The 13,168-nt window shown below is 43.2% G+C and overlaps 1 long non-coding RNA gene across 1 annotated transcript in view; it reads left to right on the top strand.

Moving 5' to 3' along the window:
• Positions 1–12,733, top strand: part of LOC125689654 (uncharacterized) — a 55,368-nt gene extending 42,635 nt beyond the window's left edge. Inside the window, exon 6 of the long non-coding RNA XR_007375379.1 lies at positions 12,012–12,733. This is a non-coding gene — a long non-coding RNA (uncharacterized LOC125689654). The remainder of the gene's footprint in view (positions 1–12,011) is intronic.
• The last annotated feature ends 435 nt before the right edge of the window (positions 12,734–13,168 follow it).

Raw genomic sequence — 13,168 nt, 5'->3', positions numbered from 1 at the left:
GGCTACCCATAGAAAGCTAGTTCTAATGTTTTCAGCAAACACTATTTTCTACTAATTTTAATCATTCACTATTGCCTTCTCAATTATTTAAACCAAAGCTTAAAGCTGCAGAAAATGCTCCATCAGAGTGCACTTCATGCTGCAAGCAAGTAAATGCACTTAAATTTCTCTGAAAGCTTATGTCTGGAAGACTGCTAAAAGCAGCAGTAAATTCTCACTAAATACATATATATTTTTCTTTCTTTTAATATTACTGTAGAGTATTGCTGGTGAGCCACATTCTGAGCTGCTGAACTTCAGGGCTTTTAGCTGCACAAGCTTCTTTCCACACTTAAACTGGACGACATCCTGAGTACATCCTCATGTTCAGTGACCTGAGATAAGCTCTTCTCCTTGCACCATCGGTCACTGCTTCATTTGTTATAAGCAAGATGGTTTAAATTTTACCTGCCTTCAACTCACCTGACTCAGAGTCTTCTTTGTTAGTGAGGGTCAAATGAGTGTGTTCTGCACTGTGCTTCAATACTCAACAAGCTATTGGCTTCTTGCTTTATAAATGAACCTTTTTCCACTCTGGTAACAGTTACCATCATTACAAGGACATGGTCTCTATTTATCTTCTGTGTATCTGCTCCCATGTGCTCTCTCTTTCTGCAGAAGAACTGATGCCTTGAAGCACTGAAGGACAGCTATAAGCTTTCTTCCCAAACAGGTATAGAAATGAAAGAAAACATTTCATGGCCAAAGCAGAAATGAGAAGTTACTTAAATCCTGTAATAACTGAGAACTGATATGTTTCTATTCAAAAGGCTTGCAGCACAGGAGTTTGCTCCAGCAGCACCAAAAACTTTTGAGTATGAAAATGCTCCTCTTTGTAGGAGTCGTTGCAGAGAGGTCCTGAGCTGCTTGGGCTCAATATATGCACCCACACACCGTGCTGTGCATGGCACCCAGACGGACCATCTAGACCTGCAGGGCATGTGTTGAGCTGAGGCACTGGGAAGCAGAAGCTCAAAGCTGGATGGTCCCCAAAAGTTGCATCAACTCTGCAGTGAAAGCAATCTGTTCCCCTCTGAGAAACAGCTGAACTGCTAGTGCATCCTGTTGATATAAGCAGGCAACATTTGTTATGAAGGACCTTTCTCTTCTACTGATGTCTTTTCTAATTCCTTGGTTTCCTCTGAGAGTGAAGGGGAAACAACAACTGTCAATCATGATGTTTGGTGAGTTTTATGTCTGAGATGCTTTCATGGATCCAGGATATTTGCTTCCTTTTGATCTGCTAAGAGAAAAATTCTTTATCAATTAATGTAAAAGTTGATTATTGACTGAGTTTCCATTATAACAGTATTGTTCTTAATAATATTGACAATGCTGAAGGCCACAGTCCACTAGTACAAGGGAATTTAATATCAGAGAGATGGGTTACAGATATTACCTTCTGCTGGTACTGCAGAGGATTCAAGTCTCAGAGAAGTGGTGAAACAGATGGAAGAAGGACTGAAGCGCTACAGAGCTGTTCATCTCAGCTTTTTTAGCAAAGCACAGCTTTGCTCCTCCACTGAGGGAAACAAGTTTGTGGATGACTACTAACAGGAACCTGGGAGATCTGGACCCAGGTTCATGAAGCCAGATAGGAAGCATACCAGCAAACATTAAATCCGTTTTCTGTGACTTCATATTCTAGCAGTAGCAATCAAAAAGTTTCAGCAAATTCGAAAAGCATTGAACTTTTTCCAAGCAGAACTTAATCATTTAATTACTAGTCATCTCATCAAGACGATATTGACTGAAGAGGATGGGAAAAGAGCACAAAAAGGAACACTTGGCAGTGAAACTAAAGGTCAATATGACTAAGTACAAAAGTGCCTGTCCCAAAAATGGCAATATAATTGTTCAGCAAACGGATAGTGCATTTGACCATTATTTCTGCATTTCTGGACTTCTCAGAGGGTGCTTCATTGAGTTAGGTCCAGCCCCATGGACTGAACTGAACAACTTCAATTCCTGAGGACATCCGCACTTAGTTTTCAAACTTCCAAGTTTAAAGGTGTCAGATCTAGGCTGTTTTAGAAAGGCAGATCGTTACTCCAGCTGAAAATATTTAGGTGAAGTTTTGAGGTTATTCCAGATGTGTAGCATACCTGGTGTAAGTAGGAATAGAATCAAGATGAGTTGGTGTTTAGAATTTTGACTGGAGCATCCTTCAGTGCAAAAGCATGGCACTTAACAAAAAGCTCTCTAATATCCATTATTCCCCTTTGTGTTATTTCTTTCACTTCTTAATCAAGCAGGAGAAAAACCCAGTGGGTCTGAAGTACAAATCATTTCTTTAGATGTACAAAGAACCGTCTGTCTGGAAATGAACATTCGAGATGATTGCTGTTGTTTAAAAGATCCCCGGGTTGCAGGTTTAATACAAAGCATTTCTCAGTAGAATTTATTATGTCAGCTTTCCAAATAACAGCCTAACCATGAGTATAGATCTTTTGAATGTGCTCAGTGTAAAAGATCGATTAAAGAACAGACAGCTTGATGCTCACAATCTGTCTTTCAGTAAACATTTCTTTTCTTTCTCCTCAGCTGGAAAATTCCTGCTGGGTTCCGAATAGCAGAGACCTTGAGGGACCTTTGCGTTTGTAAAATAGAACAGACATATTTCTTTTTTGCTTTGGTTTTCCACTCTTCTAACAAAACTGTGCTGAGCCTCTCTCCCTAAATCCATTCTCCAGCCAACCTACAACAGCTGACTTTCAAAAATGAACATTTATTGCAGTGAATATGGAGTACACTTGTGGAAACCTGACCAGGCTTTCCGCAGAGTGCCAGTGATTTCAGGGAGTTACACTGTGTCAGAAAAGATCTGGCCCATGGCACAGGCTTTGCCACCACATTTTTGAGATCCTGTTAGGATTAAAATATAGGAGGAAGTGCAAGAGGTGGCTTTCCTGCAAATCAGGGTGTAGTAGCTAGGATTAGAAAATGTATTCCACAGTGTATGCCATTTTTGGAAGAACACTTTCCTACATGAGACCATGGTTGCAAGTGCTTATCCATTTAAGCTTGTCATCTAGCTGATTGGCAGGAAACATGCTTTTTGAATCATTTTCCTATTTCTGAGATTTGCTTTCTAAAATTCTTTTAGCAACAGTTTAGAGGACACAACGTTCTGTCATTTAATGATGATGTCAGAATAAGTTAAGCAGTCAATCTTGGACAGCAAACTGTGTTTGATATGTAGTATATTTCTATAAAGTACAGCCACGCAGCCATGAAAGAGCATTGAGATATCCTGCTAAGCATAGAATTGTAAAATAGAACAGAAGCCAATGAACATGCAGTGAATTCATCCTGGGTGAGAAAATTTCCACTTTTATTTGCAGTACTGACAATGGGATACCTGTTTCAGTATTGTTTAGGATGACTGAGGTCTGTGTTTTAGCCACCTTGAAACATATGATGATGCTTAGGACCATCTTATTAAAATCAGTTCTCTGCTATCACTTTATATGATGCATTTCAGAGCCTGCCTTACAGGTAGTCCAGGTTTTTGCTTTCATTCTTCCTACTGGAAGAATATTCAAAAAGTTGATTACTTTAATAGGTAGGAATTTTTTCAAATATCCATTCTGAGTGTATCTGTGGGTAATGTACCACTCGTTTGCTCTTGGGTCAACATTATCTTATATTTTCAGCAGAACTTTTCATTCTTTGAGTTCTGTTCCTCTGACTCACTTATTGAAATCAGGCATCAAGAATTCAGCCTCATCTACTTACCTATGATGTAGCTTAGAAGTAGCACCAGGATCAGGGAATCCTGGGATTCATAATTCCCATAGCTGTCAAATAACAAATTCCTGAGATGCACCTGGACTGCAAGAATCAGAGCATCCTTTCCAACTGAACTATCTAGACCAGCTATAAACAGTCAGTGTGTGTGAGAGCCAGCCATCCACACTGGCAGCTCCTAACTGTTCAATACTCAACTGATAAAATTCAGATACTTGTCTCCTTGGTCATTTCCATTTTTCTGCCCCTCTATTTATAGGCTTGGTTGCTGAGCCAAAGCCCAGAACATAATTTTCCACATACTGCCATTAAGGTGATGTTAAATTAACATCTTTTGCTGGGAAAATGTCTTTTTTTTTTTTCTATTTGCATTCTCAAATGTGGTCGGATCATTTTTATTTGTACATGAAGAAGGAACCAAGCTAAGAAAATTACAGCTAGAAAAGTCCTCCTCTTCTAATAACTGGAGATGATGTGTGTCCCTGACTTACTGCATATGAAGTCTCTAAACCAAAAACAAACAAACAAAAAACCAAATAAAACAAAGGCAGTGCACTGAACACATAAAATTGATAATCTGTGATTTCCGAGATGAAACTATTCTATTACTTTTCCCAAGCCAACCCAGAACAAAGCAGCTATTTGATTTCCGCATTATACATCTTCTGTTATTTGTCAGCAGGAAAAAATCAGACTACTAAAAATGCTTATTTCTTTAAGAGCAATAATTAAAAGTGTGCTTGCCTTCAGATCAGCTTTCCTGAAGATGCCAGGGGGAAGAAATTCCATGTTGTTGTGTATAAAATAGTCTTTAAAGAAGAGCATGGGGAGTTAGCTGTATTTACATTAATGGTTTTCATGCAGCTAAATCCCTGCTTGCTACTTAAAAAATTTGCAAGATATAAAATTTAAGATCTTGATCATAAAACACAAATTAAATCAACATAGTCTGCTCAAGAGAGGATGAATACATTTCATTTCACTGGAATATATTAAGCCACATTGGCAGGAATGAATCCTGCTTGCTAAAGCACGCATCTTTTTCATAACTCGGTTTTCTACCCTAGTATCATGAACAGTGTGTAGAGTCTCCCCAGCACAGTGGTTCTCAGGGCAATAGGACACTCTTCATGTCCCTCCTGGGTAGTGGGAATCTTTCCATAATCCCAGACATGATTGTCATTGCAATTTCCAGTGCAGCTACCATAATGCATTAAAATAAAATAAGCTCTATTCTGGAATACTTCTTGACCTAAGGAAGAAACAGGAGAAAGACTTGGAGGGAAAATAAGGCAAGAGGAAGAAAAGTAACTGGAGCCAGATGATGTGATATACCTGCACAGAGTGGGAGGGGAAAAAAGGAGGTGGCCACTAGACCAAGAGTAATAGCTGGTGGTATTGTGCCTATAGAGGCTGAGTGGGCTGAATTCTAATGACAGTGAGGCACTTCAAAACAAGAACCTGCAGATGGGAGTTCAAGGGAAGCCAGCAGAACCTGCCTGGCAGAGAGGTGCAATGCTCCGCTGCTCAGAAGCAGCTTTCTGCCATGGGGAATGGCTCTCATATCTCCAAAATGCTCTGTATTAATGCACTGAACCTCTGATTTAGAAAAGCCTAGTTTGTCAAGCTGGTTCTGCATTAGACTGTGCTAATTTAACTAGAAGTTAACCAACCATAAGGGCCAGCATAGAGATTGTGCATCTAGAAGAAAAGCTACCACTAAAAGAAAAAAGATGACTGAAAGGCTGACAGAATCTTCAGAAACTTCTTTAACAAAGCACATGTTTATTTCTATCCTCTCTCCCTGTCTCCTACCATTCAGATCTACAGAGGTGATCATGGGCATGCTGGACCACCAGTGTTACCCTTTTTGAGTCCAAACTTGAAGTGAACACTGTCAGGCACCTTTTGCCTCATTATTCTTTTATCTTCATCTCATTCCTTTTCTAAGGTCTTTAGTACCTGAAGCAAATAACACAGCTATATTTCAATGTTGTATGTTCTCCACTGCACTTTTTTTGTTGTTGCTGTTCTTTTTTGGGGGGAGGAGCAGGGGGGCTTTTTCCACTAATGCATTTTCACCAGACAAGTGTTTGTTGTAGGCTAAATCATACTCCAGTACACTAAGACAATGGCTTGTCTTATATAAGAAGCTGTATGGCTTCCCCCTTCCACTGCTATGACTGCTCATTTGCAAAAGAACTGCAAAATGCTGCCAAGCAGCTTCACTGAATTTTCCAGTAATACCCAGGTGAACACTGGCAGTAGCCAGCTCTAAACATAGGAAATCTGGAAAGACTGAAGTCTACTTCCAAGTTAAGGAAGACCCCCACAGATAAGATTGAATGTGATCCTGGATGCAGTTTTGTCTGTTTTCCCTGAGGTATTTTTGCTTGCTCAGTGGCTCAGTAATTCTCTTGTGTTACAAGTACAAAGCATTTCTACGTGGCAGAAAAACACTCGACGTGACAAACTGGGTTTTTTTCAATACATTCCTCAGTTTGCTCACCAAGTTCTGAAGCAGGAATGGACAAGTGTAAAAGGGCAGCCTATTGACTGTCACGTTCTTTCTTTACCTTCTCCTTCTTGAGAGCTAGTATTTGTTCAAGAAATGGTATATTGCTTTCCTTATACATTCCTCCTCCCCAGCAAACATACCATCATATCTCTTCAGACAAAAGTCCCAGAAAAAGAAGTAATAACCAAAACAGCAAAAGAATATGCCCCCTTTTCACATCATTTTTTGCCCTCTTACAGTGAATCATGGTTTCACCAGACAGTGTCTGTGCAAGGCTTGGCAAGGTCAGTGCCAAGAGTCAACAATCTCTGTGCTACACACAAGGTGAGCAGTGAGAGGCTGACCCCTATTTGCTGCCTCAAGGACCTGGCTGCTGGATATCAAAGCTTTCTCACACGGCCTGAGGCTGGGCTACTCATCTGCTGCATACCAAAATGTGAACAGGAGCTGGGAAACCTTTCAGGAAATAACCCAAAATTCCACTTCCTATCAACATTAGACAATAGAGAGTGACAGGGATGAGAACAGCACCTTCTTAAAAGTCAGTCACTCCAGGGAGTGAGAGAAACCGTACCCAGTGGTACTCCCTGTGACCTTTCTACTGAGGAACTCACATTTTCAACACAGCTGTAACAGAGAACAAATGATGATCAACCAAGTGTAAGGCTCTGCTTTTCCTTCCATTTCAAACAAAACTGCTCCCATGTATTGTGTATGCATGGACATACAGGCAAATCTCAGTTGGGCTGGGTCCACAGTCTGCAAAACTAAACTACTCATCACATCCAGGATTTAAACACAATTGTGGTGAATGTTAATGCCTCCTAAAGCCACCAGTGTCATGCAGTCTTGATACCTGCATGTGAACTACAACACAGCCATGTTTTGTATGTGCCATGTGCTTCAACTCCATGCATCCTAAATAACAAATGTAATTGTATGAAGTTGCTTAGTCACAAGAGGCACTTGCATATTAAAGCTCAGCAGGATGAATGAACTCAAAAGGCTATCACCCAGTGAGACACAAGATAGAAATCCAGTGTGGAGGTGACATTTTAACCTGTTTGTTGTTAACCAGCAGGAGCCATCAGCTCAGATGAACGTGAGATCATCAGATCTCCACCTGCTACCCCTCTCTATTTACATCATTAGAACTCTACCTGCATCTTCTCATCCTAGAAAGCAAATCCAGCAAGCCATTGAGGTTACCAATGTTTTCTTGCCTAGTTCTATTCTGCACTTCTGTAAAGGCTCAGCCTTTACAGCACTGAGCATCAGTTCAGCAGATTGTATGCCAGTGCTACCGGCTGGAGCAACTGGGGAGGGAGCCAGACACAGGAGCTGTATAATACATACAGTGAATCCTCAGATGGCATGAAAAAGGTGTTTGCTTGCCATTTCATGACTTGATAAATACCTTAGTCTGTCATTGGCTTTTATGACAACAGGAAGAAGTAGGCTTTGTGCCTCAAAATGTAGTCTGTCTAGAAGCTCCATTTCCAGATGCACAGGGCTGTTCACTCCTCTGGGGACAGTGTATCTCCCACTCAGCATGAACAGTTACCTTCACCATCTCTATCTAGCAATACACGGTTAAAGTACTCACCTTCTATCTCATTTGCAGGGTGAGATTGAAGTGTGAGGAGGAAGCATTTCCATGGATTATTCTCCCAGTGGTGGTGTGGGCTTGCCAGCTCCAGGCAGACTCTCTTTCTCCCTCTCCACCATGCTTTGGTGCAGTAAGACATGTGCTTCTGTGAAAGAACTGTGGACTGAATCTCAGTGGAAAGTAGCCCTTCAAAAATAGCAATTTTTTAACTGAATCATTTTCCAAATCACACTCTAAAATTACTTCCTTTGCTGGCAAGCTCCCGGCAGTTCACAGGCAAGTGTGGATTTGGAGGCTGCAGGTTTCACAAGAGCTGCATTGATCCCATTCTGCAGACACTTGAAAAATATTGGTAACAAGTCTGCATCCATCTGTCCACGCATCTCTCCATCCACCCCTCCCCTCTGTGGTAGTAGGAACCTCAAGCCGCTTTGATTCAAGCCTGGGAAGACTGGGAAGCCAGCTGTTGTAATCCTTTTACATTTCAGCACAGCTTTTTATTTTGTTTCTCTCAATATCCTTCTGAACAAAATAGACAGTAGTTCAATAGACAAAGGTATAATGCAATGGATGAACAATTGGCAGCTAGATTCAGTCAGCTCAAAGAGTCATAGTAAATGCAGTTATTTCAGGCTGGTCACCCGTCACTAGTAGGGTTCCTTGGCACTCCACTTTAGTGCCAGTTTTCTCTGTTTATAAGTAATCTGGAGCTATTGACTCCTTTGAGGGTAGAGAGGTCTTGCAGAGAGATCTTGGCAAATCAGTAGGCTGGACAGTCACCAACTGCATGATGTTTAACAAGAGCAGTGCCAGAGATGGGGCAGCCCTGGATATGCGTACAGACTGGGGGAGAAGCTGAAGCCCCTGGGTTTGCTCAGCACAGAGCAGAGGAGCTGAGGGGAGGCCTCATGGTGGCTGCAGCTCCTCAAAGGCAGTGGAGGGCAGCGCTGAGCTCTGATCTCTGTGACAGCGACAGGGCCCGAGGGAACGGCACGGGGCTGTCAGGGGAGGGTTGGGTGGTCAGGGAAAGGCTCTGCCCCAGGGGGCGGTAGGAATGTCCCAGTGCTGGAGCTTAAGGAGTGTTTGGACATCGCTCTCAGCCATAGGGTTTGGGGTCAGTGATCTTTGCAGGTCCTTTCCAACTTGGGATATTCTGAGATGCTATGACTGACTACGGAGACCACGTGTTCAAAAGAAGTCTGCACACAGCAACTCTTACCTCTTTCATCATGATAGAGAGGGAGTTTTTTTTCCAAAGAGCTTCTCTTTTTTCCTCAAAGTTATTGTCAAGAGGAACAGTAGGCTGCATCACACTTTCACTGCCTAATTGGCCATTCAGACCTTTCAGAAATTCTACCCTTAGCTTGGAGAACTGAAGGATATCAATCTGTTCTGAAAAGCTTGGCCTGGGTTGCATTGAACAAGATGAGCTTTAAAAAAAAAAAAAAAAAAGGACATCATAGATGTTTCTCATGGAGTTTTAGAAAGCTGTATTTCCATTGTTAAGTGCATTACAAGCCCTTGAAATGCCTAGACACTAATAGAAAACTAATTAGCAAAACAAATAGGAAGATTACCCACCAGAGTGGAAGGTTTGGCCACAAAATGTGAGGTTTTATGCTGCCAAAGACTGAGATGAAAATAACTCATTTAAATGCAAAACAAACCGCACAAGATGCTGGGTGCCTTCAGCTTCCATTGGCTTTGTTGGCAAGTAAGAGTACATCAGCATTTTCAGGATGCTCATAGCAGGGGATAGGATCACACCTTTTGAAATTGGCTAGCAAGCCAAAACTCACATGTACTTGACTCCTATTTCTTGCCGTGACTTGATTTTGAGTTTGGGAACAAAGGAAAGGGTTCTCAAAGGATTCTTGAGTTTATCTTATCAATTTCTTCAGCTCTGCTCTGACAATAGTGCTCCAGATGGGATAACAAGGTTTTACACAGCACAGAATCATCTCATAAATGTTTCAGTCTCAAGTCTCAAGACTGACTGTATGCTATAGCCCATAAAATGAGTTGGTTTTAACTCCACAGGCTACAGTAGCTAACACGTAACACTTCAAGACAAGCTATCTGTCTGCCTGTTTTCTCTGTTCTCTGTCCTCCCCCCAGAAGTTCACCCCAATACGGTTAACAGACAAGAGAGTATATATGGCCATTCAGGTTACTGCTCTGGTGTTTTGTTTCAAAAGCCATCAAAACACTTCCTGAGGAAGAACTGGAGTTAGGAATGTCTAAGGTTCCATGTAAACAGTCTTTTGCCTTTGCGTTTCGCATGTCTTTCATTATTTCAATCTGTTCTTGTTCTAAGTATCAGGAAGGAAAAGTGAAGAAGAGTGCCATTATATTTCATGTACTTTGGTAATCATCCACTTAACCAAAAACTGAAGTGATTTCATTGACATGTGTTACAAATCAAAAACTAAAGAATATTGGACTGCATAAAGAGTAAAGGAAAAGTATCTGCACAGTATTCACAGCCACAGTAACATTTACAGATGCATAATTTGTCTTTGGTCATCATCAGTTTAGAAAATCTGTCTGACTACTTCAAATCAGCCATACACTTGAGGTCAGAAACTGTACTGCACATTTATTTCATGAAGCCAGAGACATCTCCACATAATTACCTGAGACTATTCCATGTCAATATCGTGGTTAAAAGCTTCTAAATTAACCAATTGCTTTTTTTCTTCTCAGCACATATTTGTTGCGACATCAGTGGGAACATACAGGGGTGAAGCTTGAAACCAAGCATCCATCCATCTGTGGAGGTTTTAGTACCACTGAGGTCAAAACCAGTGGACTTGCTAACGTGGGTGGAAGTCATACAGTCAAAGCATGGGTGGGAATCTAATGATTTCGCCCACACAAGAGGAGAACCATTCCCTTGAAAGGTTCAACAGTAGCTGGGCTGTTTTAAAATGCCATAATAAATGGTATTCTCTCCTTGTGGGACATGATATTCAGTGTTACAACCTGTTTCCAGACAATGGTTTAATTAAACATTTAATGAACGCATCTCATTTCTTTGCATGAGCTCCACTCTAAACAGCTAAGCTAATAACATAAGCATCACAGTTGGATTATTAAAATGAGAGTCTTCATGAACGCCGTCCCCCTGGCAAACAAAATGGCTGACACCCTGCAGGGGAAGCTGGGTCCCAGCGAACCCACAGCGCAGTGACCCAGTTTTAACATGAAACCAGATTGATGGCTGACCATCAGCATTTAAAAAATTGCTCGGCAAACAGTTTTAAACAGTGATTTTTTTTTGCCACGTCTGGTTATTTTATTCAATTAATTAAGCAATTCATTTAATCATCGATTGCCTTTAGTTTTCCCTAATTAGAGATTCAGCACCAGCTTCAAAATATTTCCTCAAACAAACTCTGGTACCCGTATCAAATCGACAGAAACTGGGACTTTCCTTAAAGGCAAAGTCACGTGAGGACTTGCATCCAGAACTCTGAGTTTGTCCAGCAGTTAGCTGCTTACAAAAGGACCATGCATTCTCATGAAGAACTTTAATTAAAAAAAATGTATATAGACTTTTTTTTTATCACCCCATAGCTAAAAAAAAAGAAAAAAAAAAAGCATTTTTGCAAAACGGTGACAAATCTCAAGAGTTAAAAACCTTAAGAGAAATAAGTTGTCAAAACATTTTGAAAATCTGACAAAGCTTTAATTCTTACAGGCTGCGATTCAATGACACTCAGAATATCGTCTTTTCAGTGCTGGAATAGCCAAGCCATGTTCTTTATTGCTTGAGTTTATTTCTTTCATAAGAAACTTCTTTCTTCACTCTAAGCTTCTTCCATTTCTTGATGGAAATTCACAAGAGCATTTCCTATCTATTATGCAATTCCAATCAGCATCCCACCAGTGGCATCCTTCCATAGGCAGCGCATCACCCGAAAGGAGATGTATGGTCCATATCTGACCAATTACATCACACTTGTTTTGATGGGGTTTTGATTAAACCTTTCTCTCTTCTCGCTTCTTTTGTCCTTGAGATCTGCAATGACTTGCACAGCTACTGAGTTTGTGGTTTACTGGCTTAATTGTTTTATTTTTATTTGGTTTTAGATTTATAGTGGTACACCACTGACACTTTGAAACAGCAGCCCCATTTTATTGAGGGCTGCACATGATTTCAGTCCTTTTGAGACTGAAAATCTTCTCCAGTACTTCTGCTTGGACACACTCCTTCCACCTCTGCAAACAAAATGCTTTAAGACAGAAGCAAGAATGGCAAAGAACATACGATTAAGCCCATCAGTGGCTACCGAAACATGACAGACGAGTACACTGTAAACTAAGTTGTTCCATTTGGAACAGGCTGCCCAGGGAGGCGGTGAGGACCCGTTCCTGGAGCTGTTCGGGAAACATGGAGCTGTGGCGCTCAGGGTCTGTTTGCACTCTCAAGCCCCCGCTGACAGGACTGCCACCACTCCCATCCTCTTTGCAGCACTTTACTGGCGTGAGTTACAAGCAAAGAAATCCAGCTACCGTTGAACTGAGTCTCTCGGGAAGGGGCTGCGGTTCTTCCTGCAGTCCAATGGACAGCGGAGGCTGCAGCGAGCGTCCTGCAGAAACGGCTTGGAGAAAAGCGACCTTAGAGCCGCAGGCTCCAACTAAGCTAGAGCTCGGTACCGGCAACGCGACCGGTCGCGGCGCTGAGTCTAACTTTGCACAGCCCAGAGACTGGAATCAGAGCAGCTCCTCGAAACGCCTGCGATTCATTCGCTCCCTGCGCAGAGCGGCTGCATCGAAGCCGCCTTTTTTGGCGCGGGGCAGCGGCACGAGCAAAGCCGCCCGCGAGGCCACGCGCCCCTCAGCGCGCGAGCCCTCCGGCGCTCGGGGCGGGCCCGGGCCGGACGGCGGACCCCCGCGGGGGCCGCGACGGAGCCGCCCCGCCCCGTCCCGTCCCGCCCCCGGCACGGCGGCCCGGGCCCGTGAGAGCGGCGCGGGGCCGCGGCCGGGACGGCCCTCCCGCCCGGTGCGCGGCTCCCCACCCCCTCCGCCCCCCTCCCCGGGGTACCGCGCCGCCCGCCGTCGACCGGGCGCGGCGCGGAGCCTCCGCCTCCCCGCGGCGGTCTCGCCCGCGGCGGGGCCGCCGCCGCCCTCATGGCCGCGCCGAGGTGCGCCGGCGAGGCCGCGCCGCAGCAGCCCGAGGCCCCGGGGCCGCCGCCGCCGCCGGCCCCGCCGGGGGATGACTCAGAGCCGCGGCCCCCGCAGCGAAG

The sequence above is a fragment of the Lagopus muta genome, chromosome 2 (genome assembly GCF_023343835.1).
Source record: "Lagopus muta isolate bLagMut1 chromosome 2, bLagMut1 primary, whole genome shotgun sequence".
In the NCBI taxonomy this organism is placed as follows: domain Eukaryota; kingdom Metazoa; phylum Chordata; class Aves; order Galliformes; family Phasianidae; genus Lagopus; species Lagopus muta.
Note: the sequence above shows the minus strand (reverse complement) of the source record. Positions and strands in the feature narration are given on the sequence as shown.